The 16,278-nt window shown below is 40.9% G+C and overlaps 1 protein-coding gene across 36 annotated transcripts in view; it reads right to left on the reverse strand.

Moving 5' to 3' along the window:
- The window catches only part of SPRYD7 (SPRY domain containing 7), a 241,640-nt gene that overhangs the window by 94,026 nt on the left and 131,336 nt on the right, over positions 1-16,278 (reverse strand). For 2 of the 36 annotated variants that reach the window (XR_004958157.1, XR_004958151.1), the window contains exons 10-11: positions 3,084-3,122; positions 2,962-2,976 (exon numbers count right to left, since the gene is read on the reverse strand). The exons of 33 other annotated variants lie outside the window; for them this stretch is intronic. The gene's annotated coding sequence lies outside the window, so the exon portion shown is untranslated. Of the gene's footprint in view, positions 1-2,952; positions 2,977-3,083; positions 3,123-16,278 lie in introns of those variants that run through there. One more of the 36 variants, XR_004958150.1, reaches the window with a different exon arrangement.

Here is a 16,278-nt window from a genome sequence, read left to right on the forward strand (position 1 = left end):
AGAGCATTGGCCTGTGGTCCAGAAAGACCCGGGTTTGGTTCCTGCTAAGGGCATGTACCTCGGTTGTAGTTTGTCCCCGGCCCTGGTTGGGTCGTGTGGGTGGCAGCCACTCGATGTGTCCCTTTCACGTAGATCTCTCTCTCTGTCTCTCTCTCTCTCTCTCTCTCTCTCTCTCTCCCTCTCTCTTCCTCTCTCTCCCTCACACTCTGTCTGAACAAAAAATAGAAAAATGTCCTCAGGTGAGGATAAAAAAAAAATCTGACCTTTGTTCCACCCTAGCTCAAGTTCTCATTCTCTCTCTTGCTTGGATGTTGCATTAGCCTTCAAATGCCCCCCACCCTCATGCCACGCTTACCTCCGCACTGTCTTCCCTCCACACACCAGCCAGAGTGGTTTGTTTTTTTTTAACTCTAAGTCAGATCATATACTCTCCAGTTATTCCCCTTCACATTTCAAATGAATTCAAACTCCTTATGAGAACTTACAAGACCTACTATGTGATCTGGCTCTGAGTGCAGATTCCTCCTTCACTCACCAGAGATTCATGGAGGGCTTTCTGTGTGCCCAGCACTCTCCCAGGCACTGAACATATTGTTGCTATACAGAGCTGGCACGTGGGAGGAGACACCAGTCAAAGAACTATGGAGGGTATCAGATGAGGTAAGCGCTACGGAGAAAGTGAGGTGGGAAAGGAGAAATGCAGAGTGCTGAGTGGCAGTGGGGGGCCACTGGGACAGCAGAGTGGATGGCAGCAAGGCCTTCTGAGCTGGTGACATTGGGACAGAAACCTTAGAGGAGAGGGAGGAGTGGGTCAAGTGTATTCTGGAGGAAGAACATTCCAGGCAGAAGGAGTAGCAAGCGCAAAGGCCCTAAGGAAAAGGTGTGCTGGGTGTGTTTGAGAACAACGAGGAGGCAAATGCAGCGGAGCAGAGAGGGTGGGGAGGGAAGAAGCGAGGTCCTGGAGGCCGGCTGGGAGAGGGCAGGCCATGAAGGAGTGAAGGCCCTTGCAGGTCCCTTCCGCTGCCCCACTGCAGAGACTTGGACTCGGACAGAGTGGGTGGGAAGCCAGGGGAGGAAAACGAGCAGGGCAGTAGCATGGTTGTGTGGAGGAAGAGAAATGCTCAAAAGTTGTCCATAGGTCTGGTAATCAAGAATAGGGAATTAACTATTGGACTTAGCAAGGTGAAAGAGTTAGCAGCCGAGGCAGTTTCAGTGGGATGGTGACACAAAGTCCGACTGGAGAGAATTCAGAGGAAATGAGGAGGGTGCGTGGAGAAAGTGAAAACCATGAGTAAAAGTAGTTGTGCTACAACGAATATTAGAAAAGCGTGGCAGTGGTTAGAGGGGTAAGTGGGGTCAAGAGAAGACTTTATTAAAATGGAAGAGTTACAGCAATTTCTTATGCTGATGAGACTGGTGAAGGAGGAAACTGCTCGAGAAGCTGGAGGGAAGCAGTTGTGGGCCTGCAGGAAAGCCGTCAACCCTGATGGCAGAGGACAGGCAAAGAAGGGCACAAGTGCAGTGGGTGTGTAGATGTGTTGGGAGCTTGTGGATGGTCTCTATTGCTTGCTTTTATTTTCTTAGTGAAATAGTTCATCAATGAAGAGTAAGGATTAAGGAAGAAGAGCTGGAAGTTTGAGCAAAGAAAAATGGTACGAAGCTAAAAGGACTTGAACGTGTGCAGTGGAGTGATTATAGCAATGGACCTTGGATCTATGCTGGTTAAGGAGAAAAGTGAGGATATGAGGGAGGAGAGGAACAATTAAAAGGTAGTGATAGCCCTGGCCAGTTTGGCTCAGCGGTTAGAGCCTTGGCCTGCGGACTAGAGAGTCCCAGGTTCAGTTCCTGCTAGGGGCACATACAAACAAACAAACAAACAAACAAATAAATAAAAGGTCGTAATACAGTAGATTATAGGACTCAATGGAGTTAAAGAAACTTTAGGGTTGGGGTACTACAGGAAAATAAGAGGTGATGTTGGAAAATGGATGCTTCATGTGCTACCATTGTCTCTCCTTCACTCTGTTTCAGCTCACTAGCCCTTTTCTGTTCTTCCAACACTTGAAGTTCCTTTCTGCCTCAGGGCTTTGCACTTGCTCTTTCCTTCACATCTTTGCATAGCTTGTTCTCTACTATACTCCACTCTCTGCTCTAATGTCATATCCTCAGGGATGTTTCCTCTTATCACCCAGATAAAGGGCAGTCTCTGTCACCTGACCCCATTTAATTTTTCATGGCATTTATTGCCACCTGAAATTATACCATATTCATATGTTTACATTCTGTGTCTCCCACTAAAATGTAGACTCCATAAGCATAGATTTTAGTAACTTCCCTGTAATGGTGTTTGAGGGGAGGAAGGGAAATACTGTTATAAGCCTTGTGTGTGATTTTTTTCCAAAGTGAATATATTAAGGGAGTGTTTTTAGAATTAAAAATTTTAAAATGACCCATTTTTTTTTTTAAATAAGAGAAAACCCCCAAACTGCAATCTGGTGATGAAAGCAAAAGCTACAGCTTTGTCACCTTTTCTGGGAGTGCAACTGATTTAGAAGATTAAGCTATGCAAACACAAAGCAAAGATTTTGAACCATCCTTTTTCTGGGTTACATTTAAATTTTTAGTTTCAGTTGGAATGACTTGGAGCAGCCACACTTGTAATGCAAAACTTATTCCTCAGCGTTATATTTCATTTGCGAATCAGTTGGATCCATCTGAGTCAAATTGTGCTTTTGTAGACTTGGTTGCTTCTTTTGGAAATGTTCTTTCAAATTGGGTTACAGAAACAAGAGCTGAATTATACACACAGCTGCAGAAACAGATTTCTACTTTCAAATGTAAGATGAAAAATGTGAATATTGAGAGTATTCCTTTAGTGTTGAAACCAACCAACCTTCTTGGTAAAGTTCTGTTTCTTCACTCAGCCAAAAATTAGTCAGGCAGGTGTCCATGTGCCCTGAGGAGGCAGGCAGGCCCCTTTAAGAGCAAAAGTTGGGGTCATACAGATGGATATTTGAATCTAGTTCTGCTCCTCATAGTTGAATGACCCCAGTCAGGTCATTTAATCCTATTGCTTTCCTCACCTGCAAAATCCATGTCCCCGAAATGCTCTCCTGAGGTTGCTGTAAGATTAATTGAAATGATCTGAATGGTGTCAGAGTGATTTGCGTGATAAATGGAAGTCATTATGTAAATTCCTGGCAAACTACTTCTTGCTTTTGTGCACTCGTGGTCCCCCCGCCCCCCACGCCCCAGCTCTGCTCATAGACAGCATGACTATATACTGTATCATCCAAACTGGGGCCTTTTTGAGAATGAAAAGGGACACTGAACCAGAGAGGACTCTGGCCTCTTAGGAGTAGGTCAGGACTGTTCCGCAGGAAAGCCTGGACATACGGTCACCCTCCCTCTGCAAGACTAACTCCTGGTGAGACTGAGGAACAAAGAAGAAGGGGATGGGGTGGGCAAAGACAGAACTTGTCTTTATTGGTGTGCTAGCTAGTAACTAATAATATAGTCTCTGAAACATATTAAGAATAGAAGAAGCCCTCTTCCCCTCCTCCCCTGCCACCTTATAATTTGGCAAAAGACTTTCCTTCCTCTATTGGGCCCAGATTGGGCTGGAGATAAAAGTAGCTAGTATGTGCCAAGAAGGCATCAAACCCAAAGGAGTAGGCAAAGATGCCAGCACGGTTACAAGTAGTCCTTTCCTTGTGAGTCAGACTGCATGCATTTATGCCACTGTGTTTATTTCTCTTTGTTACTCGCCAACACAGTGATACTTGAACTTGCAGGAATTTAAGGATAACTGGCATTACTTTAAAATACCCATTCCCTGCCCTGGCCGGCTTGGCTCAGCAGTTAGAGTGTTGGCCTGTGGTCTGGAGAGACCTGTGTTCAGTTCCCGCTAAGGGCATGTACCTTGGTTGCAGTTTGTCCCTGGCCCTGGTTGGGTCGTGCGGGTGGCAGCCACTTGATGTATCTCTTTCACATAGATGTTTCTCTCTCTCTCTCCCTCCCACTCTATCTGAACAAAAAATGGAAAAATGTCCTCGAGAGAGGATTAAAAAAAATAAATAAATGAATAAATAAATAAAATGAAATAAAATACCCATTCCCTGCTCTGGCTGGTTTGGCTCAGCGGTTAGAATATCGGCGTGCTGTCCAGAGAGACCCGGGTTTAGTTCCCGCTAAGGGCACATACCTTGGTTGCAGCTTGTCCCCGGCCCTGGATGGGTCGTGCGGGAGGCAGCCACTCAATGTATTCCTTTCACATCAATGTTTCTCTCTCTCACTCTCCCTCCTACTCTATCTGAACAAAAAAATGGAAAAATGTCCTCAGGTGAGGATAAAAAGAAAAGATAAAATACCCATTCCCAGGCCCCTACTACAGACCTTCTGAATTTAAATCTTTTGATATTCTATATATATAAACTAATGTCTGGGGCAGTTTCTATTGCCTGGCAAGGTTAGGAATCATTGCCCTTGCCTTGAGAAAAGTAGTTTAAACTTTCTAGCTTTGACTTGGATATGCTATGGAACATTAAGAAATATTTTTCGTCATCTCATGTTTGGGCCTCAGATATGAGAGGAAGAAAGGATCTGAAGAGGCTTTGATGGAACAAAGATCATCAGAGCAAGATTCCCCAAAGAAAGACAAACCTCCAGGACAGGATTAGGGTTTGGTGGTCTCTCTGCTTCCAGCCCTGCAGTCACCTGGGGCTTTTTTCAGCACCAGTCTTGAAGGATTTGAGCCTTATTTTATTATAAAAGCAATGATTCCATGTCCACATAATTTATTTAGCTAATGTGCCTTCTCTTCTTTCCCCATCATGCTTCTAGAAATAATTGTTTATGCTTCCTGTCTCCACTGCCTTAATTTTCATTCACTGCCAACTGCAGTTGGATGGAGACTGATCTGGGTGACCTACCCTGTGTGGCCCTGGGAAAGTTAATGAACTACTCCAAGTCTCAGTTGCTCTACTGTGATTTCTAAGTGAGGTAATGCAAGAAAAGCATCCAACATAGTTCCTGCCATGTAGTAAACACCTAGTCCTAACCCCATTACTTCTCCTAGCTACCTCTGCCCCCAGAACAGAGATGAACTTTCTCCTCCAAAAATCTTTAGCAACCTAAATGGAAAGACCCATAGTCATTTTCCAGGGCTCTTCTACTTTTCTTGTTCACAGTTGTTAAGACTATACTCAATTCTTAAAAATCCTTTTTAAAATTTTTTTATCTTCACCTGAGGACATTTTTCCATTTTTTGTTCAGATAGAGTGGGAGGGAGAGAGAGGAAGGGAGAGAGAGGAAGAGAGAGAGAGAAACATTGACGTGAAAAGAACACATCAAGTGGCTGCCTGCCGCATGACCCAACCAGGGCCGGGGACAAACTGCAACCGAGGTACGTGCCCTTAGCAGGAACTGAACCTGGGTCTCTCAGGACCACAGGCCGACGCTTTAACCACTGAGCAAAACCGGCCAGAGCAATTCTTGAATTTCTTATTCTTTCCTCATATTTATGCCACTTTCCCCAGTTTTTGCCCCTTGGTTCTTTTTTCCTTTACAGACACTTTATACTAAGGCATGTTAATGGAATTATGCAGCCATAAAAAAAGCATCATTATATAAGACAGTGGAAAGATGAAGAAATATTCAAAATAATAGGTAAGGTGCTGTTGATCTTAAGAGACATTATGGCTATATGATCCAAAGATAAAACAATTTTACCCCAGACTATAGCAATACCTACACTCACATCCAAGATCCCCCAAGGGAAATAGCATGTAGGGAACACTAGCAAATGAGAATGAAGGTGCTGTTTCCTAGGAGTACTCTGGTAAGCTGGGCCTCAGCACTACTTTGGGCTTCAGGTCTGAAGACTTCCTTTATCTTCCAGGCATAAACAGACTCTTACCTCTGAAGGAGCACTTCAGATAGGTATACTCAGTCCTCTGCTTATGATTTCAGCAGTGAACAAAGCAGCAGCAAAAGAGAAGAAAAGTTCTCTCTTAGTGGTGCTGGAGCAGGCTCATACTGGCTTTAGAGAGTTGCTTCTGATCATTCCTTCCCAACTCTGCATTCAGTGAACTCAAGTTAGTAGCTTGCAACCAGCCATGGTGGGAATATTTACACCATAGAAAGTGGTAAACATTCCCCATTCCCATCCCTTGCCCAAAACTCAGTGTTGACTATTTATCAGCACACCAGTAGGAGAAGGCAGAAAACAACCCTACTGTGTTGGTTCTCCTTATGTGCCCCACACTGTTTCATTGTAGGAAGAGAAAGTGATGTCTGGGCTCCTATCTGCAATAATAAAGATGATGATGATAATAATAAACACCCACTGAGCACTTATAGATACTGTGCTTCACTGTACCAAGTGCTTCCCATGCCTAACCTTAATTTACACTCAAATCACATTATGGGATGAGGACTGTCATAACCTCTATTTCACATGTGAAGAAACTGAGGATAAGAGAAATTAGGTAATTTATCTAATATTATACTGCTGGTGAATAGAAAATTCTGGATTCCAATCCAGGCAAGACCTCTCTAGGGTCTCAGCTCTGATTTCCATGATAACCTCTTCCTGGGGAAGGTGAGTAAAGAGGGTGGAAAGTTTCATCTCCAACTAGCAGCTGACAGCATTCATTACTATTTTTAAAACATTAATATTTAAAAGCATGTATCCTTGCCCTGGCTGGATTTGCTCAGTGGTTAGAGCGTTGGCCCACAGACCAAAGAGTCACGGGTTCAATTCCAATCAAGGGCACGTACCTCTGTTGCTATTCATCCCTGGCCCTGGTCGGGTTGTGTGGGAGGCAACCAGTTGATGTGTCTCTCTCACATCAATGTTTCTCTCTCTCTCTCTCTCCCCCTCCCTCCCTCCCTCCCGCTCTATCTGAGAAAGAAAAATATTCTCTGGTGAGGGTTAAAAAAAAATTAAAAAATAAATAAATAGCACTGGCCGGTTTGGCTCAGTGGTTAGAGTGTCGGCCTGCAGACCGGAGAGTCCTGGGTTCAGTTCCTGCTAAGGGCACGTCCCTCCATTGCAGTTTGTTCCCAGCCCCGGTTGGGGTCGTGTGGGTAGCAACCACTCAATGTGTCTCTCTCATAATGATGTTTCTCCCTGTTCCCGCTCTATCTGAATAAACAAACAAACAAATAAATAAATAAATGAAAGCAAACACTCTTGTGTATTGTGATACAGTTTTTACACTATTTTTTTTTTAGGACATTTTTTCCATTTTTTGTTCAGATAGAGCAGGAGGGAAAGAGAGTAAGAGAGAGAAAGAGAGAAACATCGATGTGAAAGGGACAGATCGAGTGGATGCCTCCCGCATGACCCAACCAGGGCTGGGGACAAACTGCAACCAAGGTATGTGTCCTTAGCAGGAACTGAACCCAGGTCTCTCTGAACCACCAGGTAATGCTCTAACTGCTGAGCCAAACCAGCCAGGGCATGTGATACAGTTTTTTAAAAAGATTGTCAAACTTGGAAACTAATACTATGCATTTTCATGGACATTTATATGCATGGTAAAAATGTAAAAAACATACATGGAGATAATATGGGTACTTGGCTTTTTTTATTTACTACTTCTTTGTATATTTAAACTATTTCATAATAAAAATTTAACATATTTCTGTGTAAGGTAATCAGACTGGTTTTATAGTGAGAGTATAGGTAGTACTAATCATTTCTTTAAAGTGTTTAAAATTGTTATTGTATTGTCTTTTTAAGAAAAATTTTTAGTGAGTGCTTGAAAATTAATAAAACCTGAAGTCTAGTTAGTTGTATTGTGCCAATATGAATTTACTGGTTTTAATAATGTCCTATAGTTATATAAGATGTCATCATTGAGAGAATTGAGTGATGTAATGGATTGTTATTTTTTAAATTGATTCATATAAAGGTTATTATTATTTATTATTCTTTTTTTTAAACTCATCTTTATTGTTGAATGTATTACACATGTTCCCCACTTTCTTTTCCCATTGACCCCCTGCTCCCCAATCCTGCCCCCCTCCTGACTTCCCCACACTGTTGGTGTCCATTGGTTATGCATATATGCATAGACGTCCTATGGTTTATCTCATCCCACCCTCTCCCCACCTTCCCTTTGAGGTTCTTCAATCTAACAACCAATTTGTACTTCTTAATTCCTTCAGCTTTTTCACCCATATCCCCAGGCCCCACCCATCTAGGAAGCAACAAAAAATTCTCTGTATCTATGAGTCTATTTCTGTTCTGCTTGCTCATTTGGTTTTTAGATTCAATTGTTGATAAATATGTATTAATTGTCATTTTATTGTTCATATTTTTGTTCTTCAAGAAGAACCTTCAACATTTCATGTAATACTGGTTTGGTGGTGATGAACTCCTTCAGCTTTTTCTTATCTGGGAAACTCTTAATATGTCCATCGATTCTAAATGATAGCTTTGCAGGATAGAGTAATCTTGGTTGTAGGTCGTTGCTTTTCATCACCTTGAATATCTCTTGCCACTCCTTTTTGGCCTGCAAAGTTTCTTTTGAGAAATCAACTGACAGTCTTATGGGAGCTCCTTTGTAGGTAACGATGCTTTTCTCTTGCTGCTTTTAAGATTTTCTCTTTGTATTTAACCTTTGGCATTTTGGTGATGATGTGTCTTGGTGTGGACCTCTCTGGGTTCAACTTGTTTGGGACTCTCTGTGCTTCCTGGACTTGTATGTCTGTTTCCTTCACCAAATTAGGGAAGTTTTTGTCATTATTGTTTCAAATAGGTTTTCAATTTCTTCCTCGCTCTCTTCTTCTGGCACCCCTGTGATGCGAATACTGGCACGCTGGAAGTTGTCCCAGAAGCTTCTTACACTAGCCTCATTTTTTTTTATTCTTTTTTCTCTTTGCTCTTCTGATTGGGTGTTTTCTGCTTCCTCATATTCCAAATCAATGGTTTACTTCTTGGCTTAACCTACTCTACTTTTGAGTCCCTGTAAAGTATTATTTATTTCAGTTAGTGCATCCTTCATTTCTGACTGGTCTTTTTTTATGTTGTTGATGTTCTCACTAAGTTCCCTGGAGGTCTCCTTAAGTTCCTTGAAGGTCTCACTAAGTTCCTTGAGCAACCTTATAACCTGTGTTTTGAACTCTGCATCTGATTGATTGTTTATACATTTTGTTTAGTACTATGCCTGCAGTTTTGTTTTTGTCTTCCATTTGGGACATATTTCTTTGTCTCCTCCTCTTGGCTGCTTCCCTGTGATTGTTTCTATGTATTAGGTAGAGTTGCTATGTCTCCTAGGCTTCCTAGAGTGGCCTATTGTTGTAGGTGTCCTGTAGGATCCAGTGGTACAGTCTCCCTGATCACCCCAGCTGGGCCCTCGAGGTGCATCCCTAGTTTGGATTGTACACCCCTCTGTTGTAATTGAGTCTTGATTGCTGTTGGCATATCAATGGGAGGGATTTACTCAGGCTTATTAGCTGCAAGTACTGGCTGTGCCCACTGGCCACTGGCCTCTGACTACCTTGGAGGATCAGCTGTGGAGGACCCCATCACACAGAACAAGACTTACTTCATCAGGGCTCTGGTAACCACTGAGTTCGCTCATTGAGTGTGTCACTTGTGGAGGTGGTTGCCTGGTGGTGTTTTGATGTGGTCTGAAGCTGTCCACTAGGTATGCTGGTTCTGTGTTCAGCCACTGCCTGTGTTCTATCCAGAGCCACTCAGCATAAGCTACAAAGTGATCTGCAGATGGCTGCTTCTCAAGCTTTTTTCCTGGAGGTGTCCAGGAGAAGCCAAGTTGTGAACCAAGGCTGGTTGCTTCTAGTGTTAGGCCTGGGCTCACTGAGACCAGATGCTGCTTGTTTGAGAGATTTTAGGAAACTCTGAAGCAGGAGCCAAGACAGGCCAATCCTATGGTAAAGCCTTTGGAAACAGTTTGGGTGGCCCAAAAGTTGGGTGCAGTGGGGCTTCAAGGAATCACCAGGGTGGGGAAAATAGTGTGAGCAGGTTGCTGGAGTCCCAGAATCGGCAGCTGTCTACTGCCCCAGGGAAGGACTCACCAAAGGAACATTAACCTCTACCAGCACCTCTGTTCAAGAGAAAGCTGCACCTCCAGCCCCCGTCCTGTGGCCAAACAGCTCAGTTCTTCCCTGTATGTCTCTGGCACCCCTCAGGTGCCTCCCCTCTGAGCTCAGAGGGAGCAAGTCTGAGTAAGTCGGTGCACGGGCCCTTTAAGAGGAGCTCCCTGGGGTTCCTGCAGCCTCAGCCTCCCTCAGCCTCAGTTCCTGCTGGTTTTTCCAGCCAGATGTTATGAGGACTTTTCTTCATGGCCCTAGAACCCTGAACTGGGCACCTGGTGTGGGATGGTGACCCCTTGCTCCTCAGGGAGGACCTTCTCAGCTGAGGTGTCCCTTCGGATTTTTATCCGCCACACGTGGGTATAGGACCAACCCATCTGCACCTCCGCCCTCCTACCAGTGTCGGTGTGGCTTCTTCTTTAATTCCATAGTTGTAGGACTTCCATTCAGCTTGATTTCAGGCAGTTCTGAATGATGATTGTGTTGTAGTTTGGTTGTAATTTTGATGTGGTTGTGGGAAGAGGCGATGGCGCGTTTACCTACCTGCCATCTTTACCCGAAGTCCCTATTTATTATTCTCAAACAGAGAATCTCTGTTTTAATAGAAACTTATTCTAACGCCTGGGTACTATTAGATGTTTCCCTTTATGTTCCCATCTGTCTATCACCTTACCATATTGTAGGTCATATTAATAAAGTACTATGTACTTTTATTTATTTTATTTATTTTTTAATCCTCACCCAAGGATACTTCTTCATTTATCTTCAGATAGAGTGAGGGATGGGGGAGAGAAAGAGAGAAACATTGATGTGAGAGGGACACATCAATTGGTTGCCTACCGCATGACCCCAACCAGGGTTGGGGACCAAATCGCAATTGGGGTACAACAAGCCTTTGACTGGAATTGAACTTGAGACTCTTTGGTCCCTGGGCCAATGCTGCAACCACTGAGCCAAACCAGCCAGAGCAAGTTCTATATACTTTTAAAATGCTATTCTGCTTTTCCAGGAAAATTTGATAGGCCATAAATTTTTTTCTATATTTAAAAATTGAGCCCTCACCGGTTTGGCTCAGCGGTTAGAGCATCGGCCTGCGGTCCAGAGAGACCCAGGTTCGGTTCCCACTAAGGGCACGACGTAGCTTGGTTGCAGTTTGCCCCCAGCCCTGGTTGGGTTGTGCAGGTGGCAATCACTCGATGTGTCCTTTTCACGTAGATGTTTCTCTCTCTCTCTCTCCCTCCCACTCTATCTGAACAAAATATGGAAAAAATGTCCTCGGGTGAGGATTAAAAAAAAAAATTGAGATATAATTAATATACTATAAAAGTCGCACTTTTAAAGTGTACAATTCAGTGGGTTTTAGTATATTCAGAAAGTTGTGCAACCATCACCATTACTTAACTTCAGAATGTTTTCATCATATCAAAAAGAAACCCTGTACCCATTAGCAGTAATTCATCATTCTTTCCTCTACCCAGTCCATGGAAACTACTAATCAACTTTTGGTTTATATGGTTTTACTTATTTTGGACAATTCATCCGAATGGGATCATACAATATGTGGCCTTTTTGTTGGCTCCTTTCACTTAGAATAATGAATTCAAGGTTTATTCAGGCTGTAGCATGAACCAGTATTTCATTTTTTTATTTTTATTTTTTTTTATGGCTGAATAATATTCCGTTGTATGTATCTACCACATTTTGCTTAGTCATCCATCAGTTGATGGACATTTGGGTTGTTTCCTTTTTTTTTTCTTTTTTGGCTATTCTGAATAATACTATGAACATTCATATACAAGTTATTATATGAGCATATGCTTTTAATTCTCTTGGGTATGTGCCTAGGAGTAGATTTGCTGGATCATATAGTAACTCTAGGTTTAATTTTTAGAAGAACTGCCAAACTTTTTCCAAAGTATAGGCCAGCAACTTTTAAAATTATTATAAAACCATTATAGAAACTTTGAAAAACTCAGTAATGAATCAGGACAAAATAAGAGTCATTCTCACTTTATACTCTTTATGAATAACATTGTTAACATTGTGATGTCTTTTTTAAAAATCTTATTTTATTTATTTATTAATTTTTTTGTGGTACGTGCCCCCAGCGGGAACTGAACCTGGGACTCTCTGGTCCACAGGCTGACACTCAACTGCTGAGCCAAACTGGCCAGGGCGTGATGTCTTTTTAATATGTGCATATGCACACACACACACACAATCAGTATTATTCTACAAATATTGTACTGGCTTGCTTTTCTTCACTTCATAAAAGATCATGAAATTTTCACATTGTTAAATAGTTTTTAAAAACATGATTTTTAAATGACTACATATTATTATTTAGTATGAATGTGCCAGGATTCATTTAACTCACATTCTTTTGATGAATAATTAGAATATTTCTAATTCTCCCCTGATAGCTCTATAAAAAATACACTTGACATAAAAAATGTGGTTTGTTATAATTATTTTCCTAGGGTAAGTTCCTAGAAATTGAATGAAATTATATATATATGCATATATATATATATATGATATACATATATATGTATGTATGCATACACACACACACACACACACACACACACACACACACACTTATTGGTTACCAAACTATCCCCCAAAAGGTTGTATCTTTCTATGTTGGCTTTGAGCAGCAAACAATATGGCCTGGACCACTCAGTGCTGACCTACTGGTCATTATAATGTTTTAAATGTCTGCCAATTTAATGAACTGAAGAAGGCTGTATCATTGTTTTGCTTGGTATTTCTTTGATTATCAATGAATATAAAATTTTTTCTCATGCTTATTGATCTTTTGTATTTCTTTTTTTTATGTTCTGGTTTTCTATCTTAGCATTTGTCTTATTTTCCTTAGGGAGAGTTTCTGACATATATATATATATATATATATATATATATATATATATGGCATATATTTGTCTAGAGTCTGTTTTTCTTTTACAAATATATCTTTTAAAATACATTACAAAAATAATAAATTCTTATTGTAAAAACACAAAAATTTATAATAATATAAAAAACAAATATTAGCCCTGGCCAGTTTGGCTCAGCGGTTAGAGCGTCGGCCTGCGGTCCGGAGAGACCTGGGTTCGGTTCCCGCTAAGGGCACGTACTTCGGTTGCAGTTTGTCCCTGGCCCTGGTTGGTCGTGCGGGTGGCAGCCACTCGATGTGTCCCTTCACGTCGATGTTTCTCTCTCTCTCTCTCCCTCCCACTCTATCTGTACAAAAAATGGAAAAATATCCTTGGGTGAGGATAAAAACAAAACAAAACAAAAAAACAGATATTAAAAATGTTCCCAATTTATATCCTCTCAAATTGACAATTTGGTGTATATTCCTCCAAATATTTTTTCCTATCTATATGCTAACAATTATATTTCTTTTCAAAATTGGAATCATAGTATACATATTGTTTTTAACTTGATTTTTCATTTACCATCTTATACATATCTCATTGTCAATGCATACACCTTTATCTTCTTAATAGTTGTATACTATAAAACTACGTTGTACTTTTTAAATTTTTCTTAATCCTCACCCAAAGATATTTTTCCACTGATTTTTAAATGAAGTGGAAGGGAGGGAGAAAGAGAGAGAGAGAGAGAGAGAGAGAGAGAGAGAGAGAGAGAGAGATTGGTTGCCTCCCACACAACCCTGACGGAGGTTGGAGTTTGAACCTGCAACCCAGGTACATGCCCTTGACTGGGAATCAAATCCGAGACATTTCATTCCTCAGGCCGATGTTTTAACTGCTGAACCACACTGGACAAGGCTATGTTGTATTTTTAACATACAAATTTTACTTTTTTTCAATGTTTTTCTCTCTTGTCCTTCCTCTCTCCCTCCTCTCTATCTGAAGATAAATGCAAAAATGTCCTCAGGTGAGGATAAAAAAAAGAACAGAGCACTACATTTCAGAGTATTTATTTTTAAAGCTCTAGTGAGGCATGCTCTAAAACATAGCTAAGCAATATATTAACTTTAGTCATACAATATAGTTAAGATCATTATTGTAAGATAAATTATATATGACTAATATATCAATACAGGGTAAGGCAAAAGTAGGTTTACAGTTCTGAGTATGCAAAACACTTTTTTAATGTGAACGTTTATTCTTGTATTATTTAATTATTGTTTTATTTTATATATGAACAACTATAAACCTACTTCTGCCCCATCCTTTATGAATGCACACATATATAATTTCCTATTGGAGGATTTTAGGAGAATATTTGTCATAGTTAATTCTTTCAACATTGCAGTTTATTTACAAATAATGAACTTTAACAAACAATATATTTGATGTTAAGTGTTCAGTAGGACTTGACTATATATGCTGTATTTTATATACATTATTGCATTTTTTTAAATCTATAATTTTAAATAAGAAACCTCAAAAGTACTAAAATAGAGGAACTTTATTTTCCCTTAAATCTTGGATCCTGTTATCAGATTAATCTTCCTAAAATTGTTTTCATCTTGTCAGTGTCAAATATATAATTACTGACTGGCTTTCCTTTTCCTACAGAATGAAGTTCAGCTCTTTATTCTAACCTTCAAAACATTCCACAGTTGGGCCTCAAATGTTAATTCCAAATGGGACCTTCCTCTTCACTCAGTGTCAGGGATGCTCACTGCTCCCGAGAATTGTTCCTCTCCCCGCCCCCAGTGCTCTTCCTCTTTCTTGAGTTCAAATCCTATGTGTCTGATGATGACTCCTCTGAGCTTGTCTTCATTGCTCATGCTGGCTCTTAAATAGCCACTCTTCCGTGTTGTTACAAGTTCATGTTTTATCCTCACCCGAGGACATTTTTCCATTTGTTGTTCAGATAGAGTGGGAGGGGGATAGAGAGAGAAACATCGACGTGAAAGGGACACATCGAGTGGCTGCCATCCACACAACCCAACAAGGGCCGGGGACAAACTGCAAGTGAGGTACATGCCCTTAGCGGGAACCAAACCCGGGCCTCTCTGGACCACAGGCCAACGCTCTAACCGCTGAGCCAAACCGGCCAGGGCGACAAGTTCATGTTTTTAAGACTTATCTCTTCAACCAAATGGGAAATTCCTTGATTAGTGCTTTGGTGCCTAGCACAGTTCTGAGTATATAATTATAAGCATATGTTAGTAACATCTTGATTGCCTTAGGCATTTTACTTTATTCTTACAATTTTTCTTTTCACCTATAGAAACAGCACAACTAAAGGCCAAGTATACCGTTGCTTAAGTATGTCTCATGCTCTTCCATAGCTAAGTGACCTTGCTATTTGCTCCATTCAATGCATGATCTTCACTGTACAATCAAAATATATGGAATCTGGAATTTTCTTCAAATCAGGGACTAATTCCTTTAATTTCAGCAAGCCTTAGGTAAGTTGCTGTCTTTTGTGGTAAATGTATTTTTACAGATAGTTTTTCCCCCCTTTTAATAGGATATTTTGGATATTCAATTTATCTGAAATTCTAGAGATTTTTTAAAAACGGGTCTTTCTTTTATTGAGTGTGGTGTTTCCCCCCTTTCCTCTCCTTTTCTTAAGCACAGGGAAGGAGGCATACACAGAAGTGAAAGAATATATGCTTTTTAAATGGTCACCCTGGGATGGGTGGGGAAAAGCAAAAATTATGATGCTCACTTCCTGTACTGAATAGGCAGTTTAGCTCTGCTTAAGACTATCATGGGAGCCCAAAATTTATAAATCCAAGGCAGTTGTAATCAAACCCAGCATGGTTTCTTCTTTTATATAACAGTAGCAACCATTTATTAAGCACCTCCTATGTATCAGATTCAATGTTGGTGGTTTTACATATTATCTTATTTCCATAATTAAGTAAATCATGATCCCCATTTTACAGAAAAGAAAGCTGAAGCTTTAAGATGCTAAGTAACTTGAACAGCTAGTAAGTGGTAAAGCCAGGGTATGGATGAGAACTGGTTCCAAAGCCTCTGTTTTTTTTCATGCTTTGCAATGTCAGTGCCTTTTATTGCTAGGAATACTCCTTGGGGGATGTTGGAGCTTACAGTCCTGACTTTAGCAGCTGTTGGGGAAGCACAGAATAATAAAATGTTTAAGTGTATCTGAGGAGATTCAACAGCACCCCTCTCCCACACATAATTGCTCCAGGCTTACTTATTAGATGTTCTCCACTCTGAAAATTTGTATTTCAGTGTACACCAAATTGGCACT

This window comes from Molossus molossus, unplaced genomic scaffold (genome assembly GCF_014108415.1).
Source record: "Molossus molossus isolate mMolMol1 unplaced genomic scaffold, mMolMol1.p scaffold_m16_p_9, whole genome shotgun sequence".
In the NCBI taxonomy this organism is placed as follows: Eukaryota; Metazoa; Chordata; class Mammalia; order Chiroptera; family Molossidae; genus Molossus; species Molossus molossus.